Below are 24914 nucleotides of genomic sequence, written 5' to 3'. Positions count from 1 at the left end.
AGCAAGAGCTTTCAGGGCTGGGCCCTTCCTTGTGGGAGAAGGAGGCGGATGTTTGCCTTTTCGGCAAGAGTCTCTGTCGCGGCCGAGCACCATGAGATGTTGCGTCTCTGGGAAAGCACAGATCCCCAGTGCTGTTGTGCCTGTAGATAGGGCGCGAAGTTTAGGTGAAGAACAGCAAGAGCTTTCAGGGCTGGGCCCTTCCTTGTGGGAGAAGGAGCCAGACGTTTGCCTTTTCGGTAAGAGGCTCTGCCGCTGCCGAGTGCCATGAGATGTTGCGTCTCTGGGAAAGCACAGATCCCCAGTGCTGTTGTGCCTGTAGATAGGGCGCCAAGGGACCATGAAGAGCAGCAAGAGCTTTCATGGCTGGGCCCTTCCTTGTGGGAGATGGAGGCGGTTGTTTGCCTTTTTGGCAAGATTCTCAGCTGCGTCCGAGCACCATGAGATGTTGCGTCTCTGGGAAAGCACAGATGCCCAGTGCTGTTTTGCCTGTAGATAGGGCGCCAAGGGTAAGTGAAGAACTGCAAGAGCTTTCAGGGCTGGGCCCTTCCTTGTCGGAGAAGGAGCCGGACGTTTGCCTTTTCGGCAAGAGGCTCTGCCGCTGCCGAGTGCCATGAGATGTTGCGTCTCTGGGAAAGCACAGATCCCCAGTACTGTTGTGCTTGTAGATAGGGTGCCAAGCGTAGGTGAGGAGCAGCAAGAGCTTTAAGGGCTGGTCCCTTCCTTGTGGGAGAAGGAGCCGGACGTTTGCCTTTTCGGCAAGAAGCTTTGCGGTGGCCGAGCGCCATGAGATGTTGCGCGTCTGGGAAAGCACAGATCCCCAGTGCTGTTGTGCCTGTAGATAGGGCGCCAAGGGACCATGAAGAGCAGCAAGAGCTTTCATGGCTGGGCCCTTCCTTGTGGGAGAAGGAGGCGGATGTTTGCCTTTTCGGCAAGAGTCTATGCCGCGGCCGAGCACCATGAGATGTTGCGTCTCTGGGAAAGCACAGATCCCCAGTGCTGTTGTGCTTGTAGATAGGGTGCCAAGCGTAAGTGAAGAGCAGCAAGAGCTTTCAGGGCTGGGCCCTTCCTTGTGGGAGAAGGAGCCGGACGTTTGCCTTTTAGGCAAAAGGCTCTGCCGCTGACGAGTGCCATGAGATGTTGCGTCTCTGCGACAGCACAGATCCCCAGTGCTGTTGTGCCTGTAGATAGGGCACCAAGTGACCGTGAAGAGCAGCAAGAGCTTTCAGGGCTGGGCCCTTCCTTGTGGGAGAATGAGCCTGACGTTTGCCTTTTCGGCAAGAGGCTGTGCCGCGGCCGAGCGCCATGAGATGTTGTGTCTCTGGGAAAGCACAGATCCCCAGTGCTGTTGTGCCTGTAGATAGGGCGCCAAGGGACCATGAAGAGCAGCAAGAGCTTTCAGGGCTGGGCCCTTCCTTGTGGGAGAAGGAGGCGGATGTTTGCCTTTTCGGCAAGAGTCTCTGCCGCGGCCGAGCACCATGAGATGTTGCGTCTCTGGGAAAGCACAGATCCCCAGTGCTGTTGTGCCTGTAGATAGGGTGCCAAGGGTAGGTGAAGAAAAGCCAGAGCTTTCAGGGCTGGGCCCTTCCTTGTCGGAGAAGGAGCCGGACGTTTGCCTTTTCGGTAAGAGGCTCTGCCGCTGACGAGTGCCATGAGATGTTGCGTCTCTGGGAAAGCACAGATGCCCAGTGCTGTTGTGCCTGTAGATAGGGCACCAAGGGACCGTGAAGAGCAGCAAGAGCTTTCATGGCTGGGCCCTTCCTTGTGGGAGAAGGAGGTGGTTGTTTGCCTTTTCGGCAAGAGTCTCAGCCGCGGACGAGCACCATGAGATGTTGTGTCTCTGGGAAAGCACAGATGCCCAGTGCTGTTGTGCGTGTAGATAGGGCGCCAAGGGTAAGTGAAGAACTGCAAGAGCTTTCAGGGCTGGGCCCTTCCTTGTGGGAGAAGGAGCCGAACGTTTGCCTTTTCGGTAAGAGGCTCTGCCGCTGCCGAGTGCCATGAGATGTTGCGTCTCTGGGAAAGCACAGATCCCCAGTGCTGTTGTGCTTGTAGATAGGGTGCCAAGCGTAGGTGAAGAGCAGCAAGAGCTTTCATGGCTGGTCCCTTCCTTGTGGGAGAAGGAGCCAGAGCTTTGCCTTTTCGGCAAGAAGCTTTGCGGTGGCCGAGCGCCATGAGATGTTGCGCGTCTGGGAAAGCACAGATCCCCAGTGCTGTTGTGCCTGTAGATAGGGCGCCAAGCGAAGGTGAAGAGCAGCAAGAGCTTTCAGGGCTGGGCCCTTCCTTGTGGGAGAAGGAGCCGGACGTTTGCCTTTTCGGCAAGAGCCTCTGCCGTGGCCGAGCGCCTTGAGATGTTGCGTCTCTGGGAAAGCACAGATCCCCAGTGCTGTTTTGCCTGTAGATAGGGCGCCAAGGGACCATGAAGAGCAGCAAGAGCTTTCAGGGCTGGGCCCTTCCTTGTGGGAGAAGGAGGCGGATGTTTGCCTTTTTGGCAAGATTCTCAGCTGCGTCCGAGCACCATGAGATGTTGCGTCTCTGGGAAAGCACAGATGCCCAGTGCTGTTGTGCCTGTAGATAGGGCGCCAAGGGTAAGTGAAGAGCAGCAAGAGCTTTCAGGGCTGGGCCCTTCCTTGTGGGAGAAGGAGCCGAACGTTTGCCTTTTCAGCAAGAGGCTCTGCCGCTGCCGAGTGCCATGAGATGTTGCGTGTCTGGGAAAGCACAGATCCCCAGTGCTGTTGTGCTTGTAGATAGGGTGCCAAGCGTAGGTGAAGAGCAGCAAGAGCTTTCAAGGCTGGTCCCTTCCTTGTGGGAGAAGGAGCCGGACGTTTGCCTTTTCGGCAAGAAGCTTTGCCGTGGCCGAGCGCCATGAGATGTTGCGCGTCTGGGAAAGCACAGATCCCCAGTGCTGTTGTGCCTGTAGATAGGGCGCCAAGCGAAGGTGAAGAGCAGCAAGAGGTTTCAGGGCTGGGCCCTTCCTTGTGGGAGAAGGAGCCGGACGTTTGCCTTTTAGGCAAAAGGCTCTGCCGCTGACGAGTGCCATGAGATGTTGCGTCTCTGGGAAAGCACAGATCCCCAGTGCTGTTGTGCCTGTAGATAGGGCACCAAGTGACCGTGAAGAGCAGGAAGAGCTTTCAGGGCTGGGCCCTTCCTTGTGGGAGAATGAGCCGGACGTTTGCCTTTTCGGCAAGAGGCTGTGCCGCGGCCGAGCGCCATGAGATGTTGTGTCTCTGGGAAAGCACAGATCCCCAGTGCTGTTGTGCCTGTAGATAGGGCGCCAAGGGACCATGAAGAGCAGCAAGAGCTTTCAGGGCTGGGCCCTTCCTTGTGGGAGAAGGAGGCGGATGTTTGCCTTTTCGGCAAGAGTCTCTGCCGCGGCCAAGCACCATGAGATGTTGCGTCTCTGGGAAAGCACAGATCCCCAGTGCTGTTGTGCCTGTAGATAGGGTGCCAAGGGTAGGTGAAGAAAAGCCAGAGCTTTCAGGGCTGGGCCCTTCTTTGTCGGAGAAGGAGCCGGACGTTTGCCTTTTCGGTAAGAGGCTCTGCCGCTGACGAGTGCCATGAGATGTTGCGTCTCTGGGAAAGCACAGATGCCCAGTGCTGTTGTGCCTGTAGATAGGGCACCAAGGGACCGTGAAGAGCAGCAAGAGCTTTCAGGGCTGGGCCCTTCCTTGTGGGAGAAGGAGGTGGTTGTTTGCCTTTTCGGCAAGAGTCTCAGCCGCGGCCGAGCACCATGAGATGTTGTGTCTCTGGGAAAGCACAGATGCCCAGTGCTGTTGTGCCTGTAGATAGGGCGCCAAGGGTAAGTGAAGAGCAGCAAGAGCTTTCAGGGCTGGGCCCTTCCTTGTGGGAGAAGGAGCCGAACGTTTGCCTTTTCGGTAAGAGGCTCTGCCGCTGCCGAGTGCCATGAGATGTTGCGTCTCTGGGAAAGCACAGATCCCCAGTGCTGTTGTGCTTGTAGATAGGGTGCCAAGCGTAGGTGAAGAGCAGCAAGAGCTTTAAGGGCTGGTCCCTTCCTTGTGGGAGAAGGAGCCGGACGTTTGCCTTTTCGGCAAGAAGCTTTGCGGTGGCCGAGCGCCATGAGATGTTGCGCGTCTGGGAAAGCACAGATCCCCAGTGCTGTTGTGCCTGTAGATAGGGCGCCAAGCGAAGGTGAAGAGCAGCAAGAGCTTTCAGGGCTGGGCCCTTCCTTGTGGGAGAAGGAGCCGGACGTTTGCCTTTTCGGCAAGAGCCTCTGCCGTGGCCGAGCGCCTTGAGATGTTGCGTCTCTGGGAAAGCACAGATCCCCAGTGGTGTTTTGCCTGTAGATAGGGCGCCAAGGGACCATGAAGAGCAGCAAGAGCTTTCAGGGCTGGGCCCTTCCTTGTGGGAGAAGGAGCCGGACGTTTGCCTTTTCGGCAAGAGGCTGTGCTGCTGCCGAGCACCATGAGATGTTGCGTCTCTGGGAAAGCACAGATCCCCAGTGCTGTTGTGCCTGTAGATAGGGCACCAAGGGACCGTGAAGAGCAGCAAGAGCTTTCAGGGCTGGGCCCTTCCTTGTGGGAGAATGAGCCGGACGTTTGCCTTTTCGGCAAGAGGCTGTGCCGCGGCCGAGCGCCATGAGATGTTGTGTCTCTGGGAAAGCACAGATCCCCAGTGCTGTTGTGCCTGTAGATAGGGCGCCAAGGGACCATGAAGAGTAGCAAGAGCTTTCAGGGCTGGGCCCTTCCTTGTGGGAGAAGGAGGCGGATGTTTGCCTTTTCGGCAAGAGTCTCTGCCGCGGCCGAGCACCATGAGATGTTGCGTCTCTGGGAAAGCACAGATCCCCAGTGCTGTTGTGCCTGTAGATAGGGTGCCAAGGGTAGGTGAAGAAAAGCCAGAGCTTTCAGGGCTGGGCCCTTCCTTGTCGGAGAAGGAGCCGGACGTTTGCCTTTTCGGTAAGAGGCTCTGCCGCTGACGAGTGCCATGAGATGTTGCGTTTCTGGGAAAGCACAGATGTCCAGTGCTGTTGTGCCTGTAGATAGGGCACCAAGGGACCGTGAAGAGCAGCAAGAGCTTTCAGGGCTGGGCCCTTCCTTGTGGGAGAAGGAGGCGGTTGTTTGCCTTTTCGGCAAGAGTCTCAGCCGCGGCCGAGCACCATGAGATGTTGTGTCTCTGGGAAAGCACAGATCCCCAGTGCTGTTGTGCCTGTAGATAGGGCGCCAAGTGTAGGTGAAGAACAGCAAGAGCTTTCAGGGCTGGGCCCTTCCTTGTGGGAGAAGGAGCCGGACGTTTGCCTTTTTGGCAAGAGGCTCTGCAGTGGCCGAGCGCCATGAGATGTTGCGTCTCTGGGAAAGCACAGATCCCCAGTGCTGTTGTGCTTGTAGATGGGTCCCAAGCGTAAGTGAAGAGCAGCAAGAGCTTTCAGGGCTGGGCCCTTCCTTGTGGGAGAAGGAGCCGAACGTTTGCCTTTTCGGCAAGAGGCTCTGCCGCTGCCGAGTGCCATGAGATGTTGCGTCTCTGGGAAAGCACAGATCCCCAGTGCTGTTGTGCTTGTAGATAGGGTGCCAAGCGTAGGTGAAGAGCAGCAAGAGCTTTCAGGGCTGGTCCCTTCCTTGTGGGAGAAGGAGCCGGACGTTTGCCTTTTCGGCAAGAAGCTTTGCGGTGGCCGAGCGCCATGAGATGTTGCGCGTCTGGGAAAGCACAGATCCCCAGTGCTGTTGTGCCTGTAGATAGGGCGCCAAGCGAAGGTGAAGATCAGCAAGAGCTTTCAGGGCTGGGCCCTTCCTTGTGGGAGAAGGAGCCGGACGTTTGCCTTTTCGGCAAGAGCCTCTGCCGTGGCCGAGCGCCTTGAGATGTTGCATCTCTGGGAAAGCACAGATCCCCAGTGCTGTTTTGCCTGTAGATAGGGCGCCAAGGGACCATGAAGAGCAGCAAGAGCTTTCAGGGCTGGGCCCTTCCTTGTGGGAGAAGGAGCCGGACGTTTGCCTTTTCGGCAAGAGGCTGTGCTGCTGCCGAGCACCATGAGATGTTGCGTCTCTGGGAAAGCACAGATCCCCAGTGCTGTTGTGCCTGTAGATAGGGCACCAAGGGACCGTGAAGAGCAGCAAGAGCTTTCAGGGCTGGGCCCTTCCTTGTGGGAGAATGAGCCGGACGTTTGCCTTTTCGGCAAGAGGCTGTGCCGCGGCCGAGCGCCATGAGATGTTGTGTCTCTGGGAAAGCACAGATCCCCAGTGCTGTTGTGCCTGTAGATAGGGCGCCAAGGGACCATGAAGAGCAGCAAGAGCTTTCAGGGCTGGGCCCTTCCTTGTGGGAGAAGGAGGCGGATGTTTGCCTATTCGGCAAGAGTCTCTGTCGCGGCCGAGCACCATGAGATGTTGCGTCTCTGGGAAAGCACAGATCCCCAGTGCTGTTTTGCCTGTAGATAGGGCGCGAAGTGTAGGTGAAGAACAGCAAGAGCTTTCAGGGCTGGGCCCTTCCTTGTGGGAGAAGGAGCCGGACGTTTGCCTTTTCGGTAAGAGGCTCTGCCGCTGCCGAGTGCCATGAGATGTTGCGTCTCTGGGAAAGCACAGATCCCCAGTGCTGTTGTGCCTGTAGATAGGGCGCCAAGGGACCATGAAGAGCAGCAAGAGCTTTCATGGCTGGTCCCTTCCTTGTGGGAGATGGAGGCGGTTGTTTGCCTTTTTGGCAAGATTCTCAGCTGCGTCCGAGCACCATGAGATGTTGCGTCTCTGGGAAAGCACAGATGCCCAGTGCTGTTTTGCCTGTAGATAGGGTGCCAAGGGTAAGTGAAGAGCAGCAAGAGCTTTCAGGGCTGGGCCCTTCCTTGTGGGAGAAGGAGCCGAACGTTTGCCTTTTCGGCAAGAGGCTCTGCCGCGGCCGAGTGCCATGAGATGTTGCGTCTCTGGGAAAGCACAGATCCCCAGTGCTGTTGTGCCTGTAGATAGGGCGCCAAGTGACCGTGAAGAGCAGCAAGAGCTTTCAGGGCTGGGCCCTTCCTTGTGGGAGAAGGAGCCGGACGTTTGCCTTTTCGGCAAGAAGCTTTGCGGTGGCCGAGCGCCATGAGATGTTGCGCGTCTGGGAAAGCACAGATCCCCAGTGCTGTTGTGCCTGTAGATAGGGCGCCAAGCGAAGGTGAAGAGCAGCAAGAGCTTTCAGGGCTGGGCCCTTCCTTGTGGGAGAAGGAGCCGGACGTTTGCCTTTTCGGCAAGAGCCTCTGCCGTGGCCGAGCGCCTTGAGATGTTGTGTCTCTGGGAAAGCACAGATCCCCAGTGCTGTTTTGCCTGTAGATAGGGCGCCAAGGGACCATGAAGAGCAGCAAGAGCTTTCAGGGCTGGGCCCTTCCTTGTGGGAGAAGGAGCCGGACGTTTGCCTTTTCGGCAAGAGGCTGTGCTGCTGCCGAGCACCATGAGATGTTGCGTCTCTGGGAAAGCACAGATCCCCAGTGCTGTTGTGCCTGTAGATAGGGCACCAAGGGACCGTGAAGAGCAGCAAGAGCTTTCAGGGCTGGGCCCTTCCTTGTGGGAGAATGAGCCGGACGTTTGCCTTTTCGGCAAGAGGCTGTGCCGCGGCCGAGCGCCATGAGATGTTGTGTCTCTGGGAAAGCACAGATCCCCAGTGCTGTTTTGACTGTAGATAGGGCGCCAAGGGACCATGAAGAGCAGCAAGAGCTTTCAGGGCTGGGCCCTTCCTTGTGGGAGAAGGAGCCGGACGTTTGCCTTTTCGGCAAGAGGCTGTATTGCTGCCGAGCACCATGAGATGTTGCGTCTCTGGGAAAGCACAGATCCCCAGTGCTGTTGTGCCTGTAGATAGGGCACCAAGGGACCGTGAAGAGCAGCAAGAGCTTTCAGGGCTGGGCCCTTCCTTGTGGGAGAATGAGCCGGACGTTTGCCTTTTCGGCAAGAGGCTGTGCCGCGGCCGAGCGCCATGAGATGTTGTGTCTCTGGGAAAGCACAGATCCCCAGTGCTGTTGTGCCTGTAGATAGGGCGCCAAGGGACCATGAAGAGCAGCAAGAGCTTTCAGGGCTGGGCCCTTCCTTGTGGGAGAAGGAGCCGGACGTTTGCCTTTTCGGTAAGAGGCTCTGCCGCTGCCGAGTGCCATGAGATGTTGCGTCTCTGGGAAAGCACAGATCCCCAGTGCTGTTGTGCCTGTAGATAGGGCGCCAAGGGACCATGAAGAGCAGCAAGAGCTTTCATGGCTGGGCCCTTCCTTGTGGGAGATGGAGGCGGTTGTTTGCCTTTTTGGCAAGATTCTCAGCTGCGTCCGAGCACCATGAGATGTTGCGTCTCTGGGAAAGCACAGATGCCCAGTGCTGTTTTGCCTGTAGATAGGGTGCCAAGGGTAAGTGAAGAGCAGCAAGAGCTTTCAGGGCTGGGCCCTTCCTTGTGGGAGAAGGAGCCGAACGTTTGCCTTTTCGGCAAGAGGCTCTGCCGCTGCCGAGTGCCATGAGATGTTGCGTCTCTGGGAAAGCACAGATCCCCAGTGCTGTTGTGCCTGTAGATAGGGCGCCAAGTGACCGTGAAGAGCAGCAAGAGCTTTCAGGGCTGGGCCCTTCCTTGTGGGAGAAGGAGCCGGACGTTTGCCTTTTCGGCAAGAGGCAGTGCCGCGGCCGAGCGCCATGAGATGTTGTGTCTCTGGGAAAGCACAGATCCCCAGTGCTGTTGTGCCTGTAGATAGGGCGCCAAGGGACCATGAAGAGCAGCAAGAGCTTTCAGGGCTGGGCCCTTCCTTGTGGGAGAAGGAGCCGGTTGTTTGCCTTTTCGGCAAGAGTCTCTGCCGCGGCCGAGCACCATGAGATGTTGCGTCTCTGGGAAAGCACAGATCCCCAGTGCTGTTGTGCCTGTAGATAGGGTGCCAAGGGTAGGTGAAGAAAAGCCAGAGCTTTCAGGGCTGGGCCCTTCCTTGTCGGAGAAGGAGCCGGACGTTTGCCTTTTCGGTAAGAGGCTCTGCCGCTGACGAGTGCCATGAGATGTTGCGTCTCTGGGAAAGCACAGATGCCCAGTGCTGTTGTGCCTGTAGATAGGGCACCAAGGGACCGTGAAGAGCAGCAAGAGCTTTCAGGGCTGGGCCCTTCCTATGTGGGAGAAGGAGCCGGACGTTTGCCTTTTCGGCAAGAGGCTGTGCTGCTGCCGAGCACCATGAGATGTTGCGTCTCTGGGAAAGCACAGATCCCCAGTGCTGTTGTGCCTGTAGATAGGGCACCAAGGGACCGTGAAGAGCAGCAAGAGCTTTCAGGGCTGGGCCCTTCCTTGTGGGAGAAGGAGCCGGACGTTTGCCTTTTCGGCAAGAGGCTGTGCCGCGGCCGAGTGCCATGAGATGTTGTGTCTCTGGGAAAGCACAGATCCCCAGTGCTGTTGTGCCTGTAGATAGGGCGCCAAGGGACCATGAAGAGCAGCAAGAGCTTTCAGGGCTGGGCCCTTCCTTGTGGGAGAAGGAGCCGGACGTTTGCCTTTTCGGCAAGAGGCTGTGCTGCTGCCGAGCACCATGAGATGTTGTGTGTCTGGGAAAGCACAGATCCCCAGTGCTGTTGTGCCTGTAGATAGGGCACCAAGGGACCGTGAAGAGCAGCAAGAGCTTTCAGGGCTGGGCCCTTCCTTGTGGGAGAATGAGCCGGACGTTTGCCTTTTCGGCAAGAGGCTGTGCCGCGGCCGAGCGCCATGAGATGTTGTGTCTCTGGGAAAGCACAGATCCCCAGTGCTGTTGTGCCTGTAGATAGGGCGCCAAGGGACCATGAAGAGCAGCAAGAGCTTTCAGGGCTGGGCCCTTCCTTGTGGGAGAAGGAGGCGGATGTTTGCCTTTTCGGCAAGAGTCTCTGCCGCGGCCGAGCACCATGAGATGTTGCGTCTCTGGGAAAGCACAGATCCCCAGTGCTGTTGTGCCTGTAGATAGGGTGCCAAGGGTAGGTGAAGAAAAGCCAGAGCTTTCAGGGCTGGGCCCTTCCTTGTCGGAGAAGGAGCCGGACGTTTGCCTTTTCGGTAAGAGGCTCTGCCGCTGACGAGTGCCATGAGATGTTGCGTTTCTGGGAAAGCACAGATGTCCAGTGCTGTTGTGCCTGTAGATAGGGCACCAAGGGACCGTGAAGAGCAGCAAGAGCTTTCAGGGCTGGGCCCTTCCTTGTGGGAGAAGGAGGCGGTTGTTTGCCTTTTCGGCAAGAGGCTGTGCTGCTGCCGAGCACCATGAGATGTTGTGTGTCTGGGAAAGCACAGATCCCCAGTGCTGTTGTGCCTGTAGATAGGGCGCCAAGTGTAGGTGAAGAGCAGGAAGAGCTTTCAGGGCTGGGCCCTTCCTTGTGGGAGAAGGAGCCGGACGTTTGCCTTTTCGGCAAGAGGCTCTGCAGTGGCCGAGCGCCATGAGATGTTGCGTCTCTGGGAAAGCACAGATCCCCAGTGCTGTTGTGCTTGTAGATGGGTGCCAAGCGTAAGTGAAGAGCAGCAAGAGCTTTCAGGGCTGGGCCCTTCCTTGTGGGAGAAGGAGCCGAACGTTTGCCTTTTCGGCAAGAGGCTCTGCCGCTGCCGAGTGCCATGAGATGTTGCGTCTCTGGGAAAGCACAGATCCCCAGTGCTGTTGTGCTTGTAGATAGGGTGCCAAGCGTAGGTGAAGAGCAGCAAGAGCTTTCAGGGCTGGTCCATTCCTTGTGGGAGAAGGAGCCGGACGTTTGCCTTTTCGGCAAGAAGCTTTGCGGTGGCCGAGCGCCATGAGATGTTGCGCGTCTGGGAAAGCACAGATCCCCAGTGCTGTTGTGCCTGTAGATAGGGCGCCAAGCGAAGGTGAAGATCAGCAAGAGCTTTCAGGGCTGGGCCCTTCCTTGTGGGAGAAGGAGCCGGACGTTTGCCTTTTCGGCAAGAGCCTCTGCCGTGGCCGAGCGCCTTGAGATGTTGCGTCTCTGGGAAAGCACAGATCCCCAGTGCTGTTTTGCCTGTAGATAGGGCGCCAAGGGACCATGAAGAGCAGCAAGAGCTTTCAGGGCTGGGCCCTTCCTTGTGGGAGAAGGAGCCGGACGTTTGCCTTTTCGGCAAGAGGCTGTGCTGCTGCCGAGCACCATGAGATGTTGCGTCTCTGGGAAAGCACAGATCCCCAGTGCTGTTGTGCCTGTAGATAGGGCACCAAGGGACCGTGAAGAGCAGCAAGAGCTTTCAGGGCTGGGCCCTTCCTTGTGGGAGAAGGAGCCGGACGTTTGCCTTTTCGGCAAGAGGCTGTGCCGCGGCCGAGCGCCATGAGATGTTGTGTCTCTGGGAAAGCACAGATCCCCAGTGCTGTTGTGCCTGTAGATAGGGCGCCAAGGGACCATGAAGAGCAGCAAGAGCTTTCAGGGCTGGGCCCTTCCTTGTGGGAGAAGGAGGCGGATGTTTGCCTTTTCGGCAAGAGTCTCTGTCGCGGCCGAGCACCATGAGATGTTGCGTCTCTGGGAAAGCACAGATCCCCAGTGCTGTTTTGCCTGTAGATAGGGCGCGAAGTGTAGGTGAAGAACAGCAAGAGCTTTCAGGGCTGGGCCCTTCCTTGTGGGAGAAGGAGCCGGACGTTTGCCTTTTCGGTAAGAGGCTCTGCCGCTGCCGAGTGCCATGAGATGTTGTGTCTCTGGGAAAGCACAGATCCCCAGTGCTGTTGTGCCTGTAGATAGGGCGCCAAGGGACCATGAAGAGCAGCAAGAGCTTTCATGGCTGGGCCCTTCCTTGTGGGAGATGGAGGCGGTTGTTTGCCTTTTTGGCAAGATTCTCAGCTGCGTCCGAGCACCATGAGATGTTGCGTCTCTGGGAAAGCACAGATGCCCAGTGCTGTTTTGCCTGTAGATAGGGCGCCAAGGGTAAGTGAAGAGCAGCAAGAGCTTTCAGGGCTGGGCCCTTCCTTGTGGGAGAAGGAGCCGAACGTTTGCCTTTTCGGCAAGAGGCTCTGCCGCTGCCGAGTGCCATGAGATGTTGCGTCTCTGGGAAAGCACAGATCCCCAGTGCTGTTGTGCCTGTAGATAGGGCACCAAGTGACCGTGAAGAGCAGCAAGAGCTTTCAGGGCTGGGCCCTTCCTTGTGGGAGAAGGAGCCGGACGTTTGCCTTTTCGGCAAGAGTCTCTGCCGCGGCCGAGCACCATGAGATGTTGCGTCTCTGGGAAAGCACAGATCCCCAGTGCTGTTGTGCCTGTAGATAGGGTGCCAAGGGTAGGTGAAGAAAAGCCAGAGCTTTCAGGGCTGGGCCCTTCCTTGTCGGAGAAGGAGCCGGACGTTTGCCTTTTCGGTAAGAGGCTCTGCCGCTGACGAGTGCCATGAGATGTTGCGTCTCTGGGAAAGCACAGATGCCCAGTGCTGTTGTGCCTGTAGATAGGGCGCCAAGGGTAAGTGAAGAACTGCAAGAGCTTTCAGGGCTGGGCCCTTCCTTGTGGGAGAAGGAGCCGAACGTTTGCCTTTTCGGCAAGAGGCTCTGCCGCTGACGAGTGCCATGAGATGTTGCGTCTCTGGGAAAGCACAGATCCCCAGTGCTGTTGTGCTTGTAGATAGGGTGCCAAGCGTAGGTGAAGAGCAGCAAGAGCTTTAAGGGCTGGGCCCTTCCTTGTGGGAGAAGGAGCCGGACGTTTGCCTTTTCGGCAAGAGGCTCTGCAGTGGCCGAGCGCCATGAGATGTTGCGTCTCTGGGAAAGCACAGATCCCCAGTGCTGTTGTGCTTGTAGATGGGTGCCAAGTGTAAGTGAAGAGCAGCAAGAGCTTTCAGGGCTGGGCCCTTCCTTGTGGGAGAAGGAGCCGGACGTTTGCCTTTTCGGCAAGAGGCTCTGCAGTGGCCGAGCGCCATGAGATGTTGTGTCTCTGGGAAAGCACAGATCCCCAGTGCTGTTGTGCCTGTAGATAGGGCGCCAAGGGACCATGAAGAGCAGCAAGAGCTTTCATGGCTGGGCCCTTCCTTGTGGGAGATGGAGGCGGTTGTTTGCCTTTTTGGCAAGATTCTCAGCTGCGTCCGAGCACCATGAGATGTTGCGTCTCTGGGAAAGCACAGATGCCCAGTGCTGTTTTGCCTGTAGATAGGGTGCCAAGGGTAAGTGAAGAGCAGCAAGAGCTTTCAGGGCTGGGCCCTTCCTTGTGGGAGAAGGAGCCGAACGTTTGCCTTTTCGGCAAGAGGCTCTGCCGCTGCCGAGTGCCATGAGATGTTGCGTCTCTGGGAAAGCACAGATCCCCAGTGCTGTTGTGCCTGTAGATAGGGCGCCAAGTGACCGTGAAGAGCAGCAAGAGCTTTCAGGGCTGGGCCCTTCCTTGTGGGAGAAGGAGCCGGACGTTTGCCTTTTCGGCAAGAGGCTGTGCCGCGGCCGAGCGCCATGAGATGTTGTGTCTCTGGGAAAGCACAGATCCCCAGTGCTGTTGTGCCTGTAGATAGGGCGCCAAGGGACCATGAAGAGCAGCAAGAGCTTTCAGGGCTGGGCCCTTCCTTGTGGGAGAAGGAGCCGGTTGTTTGCCTTTTCGGCAAGAGTCTCTGCCGCGGCCGAGCACCATGAGATGTTGCGTCTCTGGGAAAGCACAGATCCCCAGTGCTGTTGTGCCTGTAGATAGGGTGCCAAGGGTAGGTGAAGAAAAGCCAGAGCTTTCAGGGCTGGGCCCTTCCTTGTGGGAGAATGAGCCGGACGTTTGCCTTTTCGGTAAGAGGCTCTGCCGCTGACGAGTGCCATGAGATGTTGCGTCTCTGGGAAAGCACAGATGCCCAGTGCTGTTGTGCCTGTAGATAGGGCACCAAGGGACCGTGAAGAGCAGCAAGAGCTTCCATGGCTGGGCCCTTCCTTGTGGGAGAAGGAGGCGGTTGTTTGCCTTTTCGGCAAGAGTCTCAGCCGCGGCCGAGCACCATGAGATGTTGTGTCTCTGGGAAAGCACAGATGCCCAGTGCTGTTGTGCCTGTAGATAGGGCGCCAAGGGTAAGTGAAGAACTGCAAGAGCTTTCAGGGCTGGTCCCTTCCTTGTGGGAGAAGGAGCCGAACGTTTGCCTTTTCGGCAAGAGGCTCTGCCGCTGCCGAGTGCCATGAGATGTTGCGTCTCTGGGAAAGCACAGATCCCCAGTGCTGTTGTGCTTGTAGATAGGGTGCCAAGCGTAGGTGAAGAGCAGCAAGAGCTTTAAGGGCTGGTCCCTTCCTTGTGGGAGAAGGAGCCGGACGTTTGCCTTTTCGGCAAGAAGCTTTGCGGTGGCCGAGCGCCATGAGATGTTGCGCGTCTGGGAAAGCACAGATCCCCAGTGCTGTTGTGCCTGTAGATAGGGCGCCAAGCGAAGGTGAAGAGCAGCAAGAGCTTTCAGGGCTGGGCCCTTCCTTGTGGGAGAAGGAGCCGGACGTTTGCCTTTTCGGCAAGAGCCTCTGCCGTGGCCGAGCGCCTTGAGATGTTGTGTCTCTGGGAAAGCACAGATCCCCAGTGCTGTTGTGTCTGTAGATAGGGCGCCAAGGGACCATGAAGAGCAGCAAGAGCTTTCAGGGCTGGGCCCTTCCTTGTGGGAGAAGGAGGCGGTTGTTTGCCTTTTCGGCAAGAGTCTCAGCCGCGGCCGAGCACCATGAGATGTTGTGTCTCTGGGAAAGCACAGATGCCCAGTGCTGTTGTGCCTGTAGATAGGGCGCCAAGGGTAAGTGAAGAACTGCAAGAGCTTTCAGGGCTGGGCCCTTCCTTGTGGGAGAAGGAGCCGAACGTTTGCCTTTTCGGCAAGAGTCTCTGCCGCTGCCGAGTGCCATGAGATGTTGCGCGTCTGGGAAAGCACAGATCCCCAGTGCTGTTGTGCCTGTAGATAGGGCGCCAAGCGAAGGTGAAGAGCAGCAAGAGCTTTCAGGGCTGGGCCCTTCCTTGTGGGAGAAGGAGCCGGACGTTTGCCTTTTCGGCAAGAGCCTCTGCCGTGGCCGAGCGCCTTGAGATGTTGTGTCTCTGGGAAAGCACAGATCCCCAGTGCTGTTTTGCCTGTAGATAGGGCGCCAAGGGACCATGAAGAGCAGCAAGAGCTTTCAGGGCTGGGCCCTTCCTTGTGGGAGAAGGAGCCGGACGTTTGCCTTTTCGGCAAGAGGCTGTGCTGCTGCCGAGCACCATGAGATGTTGCGTCTCTGGGAAAGCACAGATCCCCAGTGCTGTTGTGCCTGTAGATAGGGCACCAAGGGACCGTGAAGAGCAGCAAGAGCTTTCAGGGCTGGGCCCTTCCTTGTGGGAGAATGAGCCGGACGTTTGCCTTTTCGGCAAGAGGCTGTGCCGCGGCCGAGCGCCATGAGATGTTGTGTCTCTGGGAAAGCACAGATCCCCAGTGCTGTTGTGCCTGTAGATAGGGCGCCAAGGGACCATGAAGAGCAGCAAGAGCTTTCATGGCTGGGCCCTTCCTTGTGGGAGATGGAGGCGGTTGTTTGCCTTTTTGGCAAGATTCTCAGCTGCGTCCGAGCACCATGAGATGTTGCGTCTCTGGGAAAGCACAGATGCCCAGTGCTGTTTTGCCTGTAGATAGGGTGCCAAGGGTAAGTGAAGAGCAGCAAGAGCTTTCAGGGCTGGGCCCTTCCTTGTGGGAGAAGGAGCCGAACGTTTGCCTTTTCGGCAAGAGGCTCTGCCGCTGCCGAGTGCCATGAGATGTTGCGTCTCTGGGAAAGCACAGATCCCCAGTGCTGTTGTGCCTGTAGATAGGGCGCCAAGTGACCGTGAAGAGCAGCAAGAGCTTTCAGGGCTGGGCCCTTCCTTGTGGGAGAAGGAGCCGGACGTTTGCCTTTTCGGCAAGAGGCTGTGCCGCGGCCGAGCGCCATGAGATGTTGTGTCTCTGGGAAAGCACAGATCCCCAGTGCTGTTGTGCCTGTAGATAGGGCGCCAAGGGACCATGAAGAGCAGCAAGAGCTTTCAGGGCTGGGCCCTTCCTTGTGGGAGAAGGAGCCGGTTGTTTGCCTTTTCGGCAAGAGTCTCTGCCGCGGCCGAGCACCATGAGATGTTGCGTCTCTGGGAAAGCACAGATCCCCAGTGCTGTTGTGCCTGTAGATAGGGTGCCAAGGGTAGGTGAAGAAAAGCCAGAGCTTTCAGGGCTGGGCCCTTCCTTGTGGGAGAATGAGCCGGACGTTTGCCTTTTCGGTAAGAGGCTCTGCCGCTGACGAGTGCCATGAGATGTTGCGTCTCTGGGAAAGCACAGATGCCCAGTGCTGTTGTGCCTGTAGATAGGGCACCAAGGGACCGTGAAGAGCAGCAAGAGCTTCCATGGCTGGGCCCTTCCTTGTGGGAGAAGGAGGCGGTTGTTTGCCTTTTCGGCAAGAGTCTCAGCCGCGGCCGAGCACCATGAGATGTTGTGTCTCTGGGAAAGCACAGATGCCCAGTGCTGTTGTGCCTGTAGATAGGGCGCCAAGGGTAAGTGAAGAACTGCAAGAGCTTTCAGGGCTGGTCCCTTCCTTGTGGGAGAAGGAGCCGAACGTTTGCCTTTTCGGCAAGAGGCTCTGCCGCTGCCGAGTGCCATGAGATGTTGCGTCTCTGGGAAAGCACAGATCCCCAGTGCTGTTGTGCTTGTAGATAGGGTGCCAAGCGTAGGTGAAGAGCAGCAAGAGCTTTAAGGGCTGGTCCCTTCCTTGTGGGAGAAGGAGCCGGACGTTTGCCTTTTCGGCAAGAAGCTTTGCGGTGGCCGAGCGCCATGAGATGTTGCGCGTCTGGGAAAGCACAGATCCCCAGTGCTGTTGTGCCTGTAGATAGGGCGCCAAGCGAAGGTGAAGAGCAGCAAGAGCTTTCAGGGCTGGGCCCTTCCTTGTGGGAGAAGGAGCCGGACGTTTGCCTTTTCGGCAAGAGCCTCTGCCGTGGCCGAGCGCCTTGAGATGTTGTGTCTCTGGGAAAGCACAGATCCCCAGTGCTGTTTTGCCTGTAGATAGGGCGCCAAGGGACCATGAAGAGCAGCAAGAGCTTTCAGGGCTGGGCCCTTCCTTGTGGGAGAAGGAGCCGGACGTTTGCCTTTTCGGCAAGAGGCTGTGCTGCTGCCGAGCACCATGAGATGTTGCGTCTCTGGGAAAGCACAGATCCCCAGTGCTGTTGTGCCTGTAGATAGGGCACCAAGGGACCGTGAAGAGCAGCAAGAGCTTTCAGGGCTGGGCCCTTCCTTGTGGGAGAAGGAGCCGGACGTTTGCCTTTTCGGCAAGAGGCTGTGCTGCTGCCGAGCACCATGAGATGTTGCGTCTCTGGGAAAGCACAGATCCCCAGTGCTGTTGTGCCTGTAGATAGGGCACCAAGGGACCGTGAAGAGCAGCAAGAGCTTTCAGGGCTGGGCCCTTCCTTGTGGGAGAATGAGCCGGACGTTTGCCTTTTCGGCAAGAGGCTGTGCCGCGGCCGAGCGCCATGAGATGTTGTGTCTCTGGGAAAGCACAGATCCCCAGTGCTGTTGTGCCTGTAGATAGGGCGCCAAGGGACCATGAAGAGCAGCAAGAGCTTTCAGGGCTGGGCCCTTCCTTGTGGGAGAAGGAGGCGGATGTTTGCCTTTTCGGCAAGAGTCTCTGCCGCGGCCGAGCACCATGAGATGTTGCGTCTCTGGGAAAGCACAGATCCCCAGTGCTGTTGTGCCTGTAGATAGGGTGCCAAGGGTAGGTGAAGAAAAGCCAGAGCTTTCAGGGCTGGGCCCTTCCTTGTCGGAGAAGGAGCCGGACGTTTGCCTTTTCGGTAAGAGGCTCTGCCGCTGACGAGTGCCATGAGATGTTGCGTTTCTGGGAAAGCACAGATGTCCAGTGCTGTTGTGCCTGTAGATAGGGCACCAAGGGACCGTGAAGAGCAGCAAGAGCTTTCAGGGCTGGGCCCTTCCTTGTGGGAGAAGGAGGCGGTTGTTTGCCTTTTCGGCAAGAGTCTCAGCCGCGGCCGAGCACCATGAGATGTTGTGTCTCTGGGAAAGCACAGATCCCCAGTGCTGTTGTGCCTGTAGATAGGGCGCCAAGTGTAGGTGAAGAACAGCAAGAGCTTTCAGGGCTGGGCCCTTCCTTGTGGGAGAAGGAGCCGGACGTTTGCCTTTTCGGCAAGAGGCTCTGCAGTGGCCGAGCGCCATGAGATGTTGCGTCTCTGGGAAAGCACAGATCCCCAGTGCTGTTGTGCTTGTAGATGGGTGCCAAGCGTAAGTGAAGAGCAGCAAGAGCTTTCAGGGCTGGGCAATTCCTTGTGGGAGAAGGAGCCGAACGTTTGCCTTTTCGGCAAGAGGCTCTGCCGCTGCCGAGTGCCATGAGATGTTGCGTCTCTGGGAAAGCACAGATCCCCAGTGCTGTTGTGCTTGTAGATAGGGTGCCAAGCGTAGGTGAAGAGCAGCAAGAGCTTTCAGGGCTGGTCCCTTCCTTGTGGGAGAAGGAGCCGGACGTTTGCCTTTTCGGCAAGAAGCTTTGCGGTAGCCGAGCGCCATGAGATGTTGCGCGTCTGGGAAAGCACAGATCCCCAGTGCTGTTGTGCCTGTAGATAGGGCGCCAAGCGAAGGTGAAGATCAGCAAGAGCTTTCAGGGCTGGGCCCTTCCTTGTGGGAGAAGGAGCCGGACGTTTGCCTTTTCGGCAAGAGCCTCTGCCGTGGCCGAGCGCCTTGAGATGTTGCGTCTCTGGGAAAGCACAGATCCCCAGTGCTGTTTTGCCTGTAGATAGGGCGCCAAGGGACCATGAAGAGCAGCAAGAGCTTTCAGGGCTGGGCCCTTCCTTGTGGGAGAAGGAGCCGGACGTTTGCCTTTTCGGCAAGAGGCTGTGCTGCTGCCGAGCACCATGAGATGTTGCGTCTCTGGGAAAGCACAGATCCCCAGTGCTGTTGTGCCTGTAGATAGGGCACCAAGGGACCGTGAAGAGCAGCAAGAGCTTTCAGGGCTGGGCCCTTCCTTGTGGGAGAAGGAGGCGGATGTTTGCCTTTTCGGCAAGAGTCTCTGTCGCGGCCGAGCACCATGAGATGTTGCGTCTCTGGGAAAGCACAGATCCCCAGTGCTGTTTTGCCTGTAGATAGGGCGCGAAGTGTAGGTGAAGAACAGCAAGAGCTTTCAGGGCTGGGCCCTTCCTTGTGGGAGAAGGAGCCGGACGTTTGCCTTTTCGGTAAGAGGCTCTGCCGCTGCCGAGTGCCATGAGATGTTGCGTCTCTGGGAAAGCACAGATCCCCAGTGCTGTTGTGCCTGTAGATAGGGCGCCAAGGGACCATGAAGAGCAGCAAGAGCTTTCATGGCTGGGCCCTTCCTTGTGGGAGATGGAGGCGGTTGTTTGCCTTTTTGGCAAGATTCTCAGCTGCGTCCGAGCACCATGAGATGTTGCGTCTCTGGGAAAGCACAGATGCCCAGTGCTGTTTTGCCTGTAGATAGGGCGCCAAGGGTAAGTGAAGAGCAGCAAGAGCTTTCAGGGCTGGGCCCTTCCTTGTGGGAGAAGGAGCCGAACGTTTGCCTTTTCGGCAAGAGGCTCTGCCGCTGCCGAGTGCCATGAGATGTTGCGTCTCTGGGAAAGCACAGATCCCCAGTGCTGTTGTGCCTGTAGATAGGGCACCAAGTGACCGTGAAGAGCAGCAAGAGCTTTCAGGGCTGGGCCCTTCCTTGTGGGAGAAGGAGCCGGACGTTTGCCTTTTCGGCAAGAGGCTGTGCCGCGGCCGAGCGCCATGAGATGTTGTGTCTCTGGGAAAGCACAGATCCCCAGTGCTGTTGTGCCTGTAGATAGGGCGCCAAGGGACCATGAAGAGCAGCAAGAGCTTTCAGGGCTGGGCCCTTCCTTGTGGGAGAAGGAGCCGGTTGTTTGCCTTTTCGGCAAGAGTCTCTGCCGCGGCCGAGCACCATGAGATGTTGCGTCTCTGGGAAAGCACAGATCCCCAGTGCTGTTGTGCCTGTAGATAGGGTGCCAAGGGTAGGTGAAGAAAAGCCAGAGCTTTCAGGGCTGGGCCCTTCCTTGTCGGAGAAGGAGCCGGACGTTTGCCTTTTCGGTAAGAGGCTCTGCCGCTGACGAGTGCCATGAGATGTTGCGTCTCTGGGAAAGCACAGATGCCCAGTGCTGTTGTGCCTGTAGATAGGGCACCAAGGGACCGTGAAGAGCAGCAAGAGCTTTCATGGCTGGGCCCTTCCTTGTGGGAGAAGGAGGCGGTTGTTTGCCTTTTCGGCAAGAGTCTCAGCCGCGGCCGAGCACCATGAGATGTTGTGTCTCTGGGAAAGCACAGATGCCCAGTGCTGTTGTGCCTGTAGATAGGGCGCCAAGGGTAAGTGAAGAACTGCAAGAGCTTTCAGGGCTGGGCCCTTCCTTGTGGGAGAAGGAGCCGAACGTTTGCCTTTTCGGCAAGAGGCTCTGCCGCTGCCGAGTGCCATGAGATGTTGCGTCTCTGGGAAAGCACAGATCCCCAGTGCTGTTGTGCTTGTAGATAGGGTGCCAAGCGTAGGTGAAGAGCAGCAAGAGCTTTAAGGGCTGGTCCCTTCCTTGTGGGAGAAGGAGCCGGACGTTTGCCTTTTCGGCAAGAAGCTTTGCGGTGGCCGAGCGCCATGAGATGTTGCGCGTCTGGGAAAGCACAGATCCCCAGTGCTGTTGTGCCTGTAGATAGGGCGCCAAGCGAAGGTGAAGAGCAGCAAGAGGTTTCAGGGCTGGGCCCTTCCTTGTGGGAGAAGGAGCCGGACGTTTGCCTTTTCGGCAAGAGCCTCTGCCGTGGCCGAGCGCCTTGAGATGTTGTGTCTCTGGGAAAGCACAGATCCCCAGTGCTGTTTTGCCTGTAGATAGGGCGCCAAGGGACCATGAAGAGCAGCAAGAGCTTTCAGGGCTGGGCCCTTCCTTGTGGGAGAAGGAGCCGGACGTTTGCCTTTTCGGCAAGAGGCTGTGCTGCTGCCGAGCACCATGAGATGTTGCGTCTCTGGGAAAGCACAGATCCCCAGTGCTGTTGTGCCTGTAGATAGGGCACCAAGGGACCGTGAAGAGCAGCAAGAGCTTTCAGGGCTGGGCCCTTCCTTGTGGGAGAATGAGCCGGACGTTTGCCTTTTCGGCAAGAGGCTGTGCCGCGGCCGAGCGCCATGAGATGTTGTGTCTCTGGGAAAGCACAGATCCCCAGTGCTGTTGTGCCTGTAGATAGGGCGCCAAGGGACCATGAAGAGCAGCAAGAGCTTTCAGGGCTGGGCCCTTCCTTGTGGGAGAAGGAGGCGGATGTTTGCCTTTTCGGCAAGAGTCTCTGCTGCGGCCGAGCACCATGAGATGTTGCGTCTCTGGGAAAGCACAGATCCCCAGTGCTGTTGTGCCTGTAGATAGGGTGCCAAGGGTAGGTGAAGAAAAGCCAGAGCTTTCAGGGCTGGGCCCTTCCTTGTCGGAGAAGGAGCCGGACGTTTGCCTTTTCGGTAAGAGGCTCTGCCGCTGACGAGTGCCATGAGATGTTGCGTCTCTGGGAAAGCACAGATGCCCAGTGCTGTTGTGCCTGTAGATAGGGCACCAAGGGACCGTGAAGAGCAGCAAGAGCTTTCAGGGCTGGGCCCTTCCTTGTGGGAGAAGGAGGCGGTTTGCCTTTTCGGAAAGAGTCTCAGCCGCGGCCGAGCACCATGAGATGTTGTGTCTCTGGGAAAGCACAGATCCCCAGTGCTGTTGTGCCTGTAGATAGGGCGCCAAGTGTAGGTGAAGAACAGCAAGAGCGTTCAGGGCTGGGCCCTTCCTTGTGGGAGAAGGAGCCGGACGTTTGCCTTTTCGGCAAGAGGCTCTGCAGTGGCCGAGCGCCATGAGATGTTGCGTCTCTGGGAAAGCACAGATCCCCAGTGCTGTTGTGCTTGTAGATGGGTGCCAAGCGTAAGTGAAGAGCAGCAAGAGCTTTCAGGGCTGGGCCCTTCCTTGTGGGAGAAGGAGCCGGACGTTTGCCTTTTCGGTAAGAGGCTCTGCCGCTGCCGAGTGCCATGAGATGTTGCGTCTCTGGGAAAGCACAGATCCCCAGTGCTGTTGTGCCTGTAGATAGGGCGCCAAGGGACCATGAAGAGCAGCAAGAGCTTTCATGGCTGGGCCCTTCCTTGTGGGAGAAGGAGCCGGACGTTTGCCTTTTCGGCAAGAAGCTTTGCCGTGGCCGAGCGCCATGAGATGTTGCACGTCTGGGAAAGCACAGATCCCCAGTGCTGTTGTGCCTGTAGATAGGGCGCCAAGCGAAGGTGAAGAGCAGCAAGAGCTTTCAGGGCTGGGCCCTTCCTTGTGGGAGAAGGAGCCGGACGTTTGCCTTTTCGGCAAGAGGCTGTGCCGCGGCCGAGCGCCATGAGATGTTGTGTCTCTGGGAAAGCACAGATCCCCAGTGCTGTTGTGCCTGTAGATAGGGCACCAAGGGACCATGAAGAGCAGCAAGAGCTTTCAGGGCTGGGCCCTTCCTTGTGGGAGAAGGAGCCGGACGTTTGCCTTTTCGGCAAGAGGCTGTGCCGCGGCCGAGCGCCATGAGATGTTGTGTCTCTGGGAAAGCACAGATCCCCAGTGCTGTTGTGCCTGTAGATAGGGTGCCAAGCGTAGGTGAAGAGCAGCAAGAGCTTTCAAGGCTGGTCCCTTCCTTGTGGGAGAAGGAGCCGGACGTTTGCCTTTTCGGCAAGAAGCTTTGCCGTGGCCGAGCGCCATGAGATGTTGCGCGTCTGGGAAAGCACAGATCCCCAGTGCTGTTGTGCCTGTAGATAGGGTGCCAATGGTAGGTGAAGAAAAGCCAGAGCTTTCAGGGCTGGGCCCTTCCTTGTCGGAGAAGGAGCCGGACGTTTGCCTTTTCGGTAAGAGGCTCTGCCGCTGCCGAGTGCCATGAGATGTTGCGTCTCTGGGAAAGCACAGATGCCCAGTGCTGTTGTGCCTGTAGATAGGGCACCAAGGGACCGTGAAGAGCAGCAAGAGCTTTCAGGGCTGGGCCCTTCCTTGTGGGAGAAGGAGCCGAACGTTTGCCTTTTCGGCAAGAGTCTCAGCCGCGGCCGAGCACCATGAGATGTTGTGTCTCTGGGAAAGCACAGATCCCCAGTGCTGTTGTGCCTGTAGATAGGGCGCCAAGTGTAGGTGAAGAACAGCAAGAGCTTTCAGGGCTGGGCGCTTCCTTGTGGGAGAAGGAGCCGAACGTTTGCCTTTTCGGCAAGAGGCTCTGCCGCTGCCGAGTGCCATGAGATGTTGCGTCTCTGGGAAAGCACAGATCCCCAGTGCTGTTGTGCTTGTAGATAGGGTGCCAAGCGTAGGTGAAGAGCAGCAAGAGCTTTAAGAGCTGGTCCCTTCCTTGTGGGAGAAGGAGCCGGACGTTTGCCTTTTCGGCAAGACGCTATGCCGCGGCCGAGCGCCATGAGATGTTGCGCGTCTGGGAAAGCACAGATCCCCAGTGCTGTTGTGCCTGTAGATAGGGCGCCAAGCGAAGGTGAAGAGCAGCAAGAGCTTTCAGGGCTGGGCCCTTCCTTGTGGGAGAAGGAGCCGGACGTTTGCCTTTTCGGCAAGAGCCTCTGCCGTGGCCGAGCGCCATGAGATGTTGCGTCTCTGGGAAAGCACAGATCCCCAGTGCTGTTTTGCCTGTAGATAGGGCGCCAAGGGACCATGAAGAGCAGCAAGAGCTTTCATGGCTGGGCCCTTCCTTGTGGGAGAAGGAGGCGGATGTTTGCCTTTTCGGCAAGAGTCTATGCCGCGGCCGAGCACCATGAGATGTTGCGTCTCTGGGAAAGCACAGATCCCCAGTGCTGTTGTGCTTGTAGATAGGGTGCCAAGCGTAAGTGAAGAGCAGCAAGAGCTTTCAGGGCTGGGCCCTTCCTTGTGGGAGAAGGAGCCGGACGTTTGCCTTTTAGGCAAAAGGCTCTGCCGCTGACGAGTGCCATGAGATGTTGCGTCTCTGGGAAAGCACAGATCCCCAGTGCTGTTGTGCCTGTAGATAGGGCACCAAGTGACCGTGAAGAGCAGCAAGAGCTTTCAGGGCTGGGCCCTTCCTTGTGGGAGAAGGAGCCGGACGTTTGCCTTTTCGGCAAGAGGCTGTGCCGCGGCCGAGCGCCATGAGATGTTGTGTCTCTGGGAAAGCACAGATCCCCAGTGCTGTTGTGCCTGTAGATAGGGCGCCAAGGGACCATGAAGAGCAGCAAGAGCTTTCAGGGCTGGGCCCTTCCTTGTGGGAGAAGGAGGCGGATGTTTGCCTTTTCGGCAAGAGTCTCTGCCGCGGCCGAGCACCATGAGATGTTGCGTCTCTGGGAAAGCACAGATGCCCAGTGCTGTTGTGCATGTAGATAGGGCACCAAGGGACCGTGAAGAGCAGCAAGAGCTTTCATGGCTGGGCCCTTCCTTGTGGGAGAAGGAGCCGGACGTTTGCCTTTTTGGCAAGTCTCAGCCGCGGCCGAGCACCATGAGATGTTGCGTCTCTGGGAAAGCACAGATCCCCAGTGCTGTTGTGCCAGTAGATAGGGCGCCAAGGGTAGGTGAAGAGCACCAAGAGCTTTCAGGGCTGGGCCCTTCCTTGTGGGAGAAGGAGCCGGACGTTTGCCTTTTCGGCAAGAGGCTCTGCCGCGGCCGAGCGCCATGAGATGTTGCGTCTCTGGGAAAGCACAGATCTCCAGTGCTGTTGTGCCTGTAGATAGGGTGCCAAGGGTAGGTGAAGAGCAGCCAGAGCTTTCAGGGCTGAGCCCTTCCTTGTGGGAGAAGGAGCCGGACGTTTGCCTTTTCGGCAAGAGGCTCTGCCGCTGCTGAGTGCCATGAGATGTTGCGTCTCTGGGAAAGCACAGATCCCCAGTGCTGTTGTGCCTGTAGATAGGGCGCCAAGTGACCGTGAACAGCAGCAAGAGCTTTCAGGGCTGGGCCCTTCCTTGTGGGAGAAGGAGCCGGACGTTTGCCTTTTCGGCAAGAGGCTCTGCCGCGGCCGAGCGCCATGAGATGTCGCGTCTCTGGGAAAGCACAGATCCCCAGTGCTGTTGTGCCTGTAGATAGGGCTCCAAGGGACCGTGAACTGAAGCAAGAGCTTTCAGGGCTGGGCCCTTCCTTGTGGGAGAAGGAGCCGGACGTTTGCCTTTTCGGCAAGAGGCTCTTCCGCGGCCGAGCGCCATGAGATGTCGTGTCTCTGGGAAAGCACAGATGTCCAGTGCTGTTGTGCCTCTGGATGAGGCGCCAAGTGATCGTGAAGAGCAGCAAGAGCTT

Source organism: Harpia harpyja, chromosome 2, assembly GCF_026419915.1.
Source record: "Harpia harpyja isolate bHarHar1 chromosome 2, bHarHar1 primary haplotype, whole genome shotgun sequence".
NCBI classification, from domain to species: domain Eukaryota; kingdom Metazoa; phylum Chordata; class Aves; order Accipitriformes; family Accipitridae; genus Harpia; species Harpia harpyja.
This window is presented reverse-complemented; position numbering follows the sequence as displayed.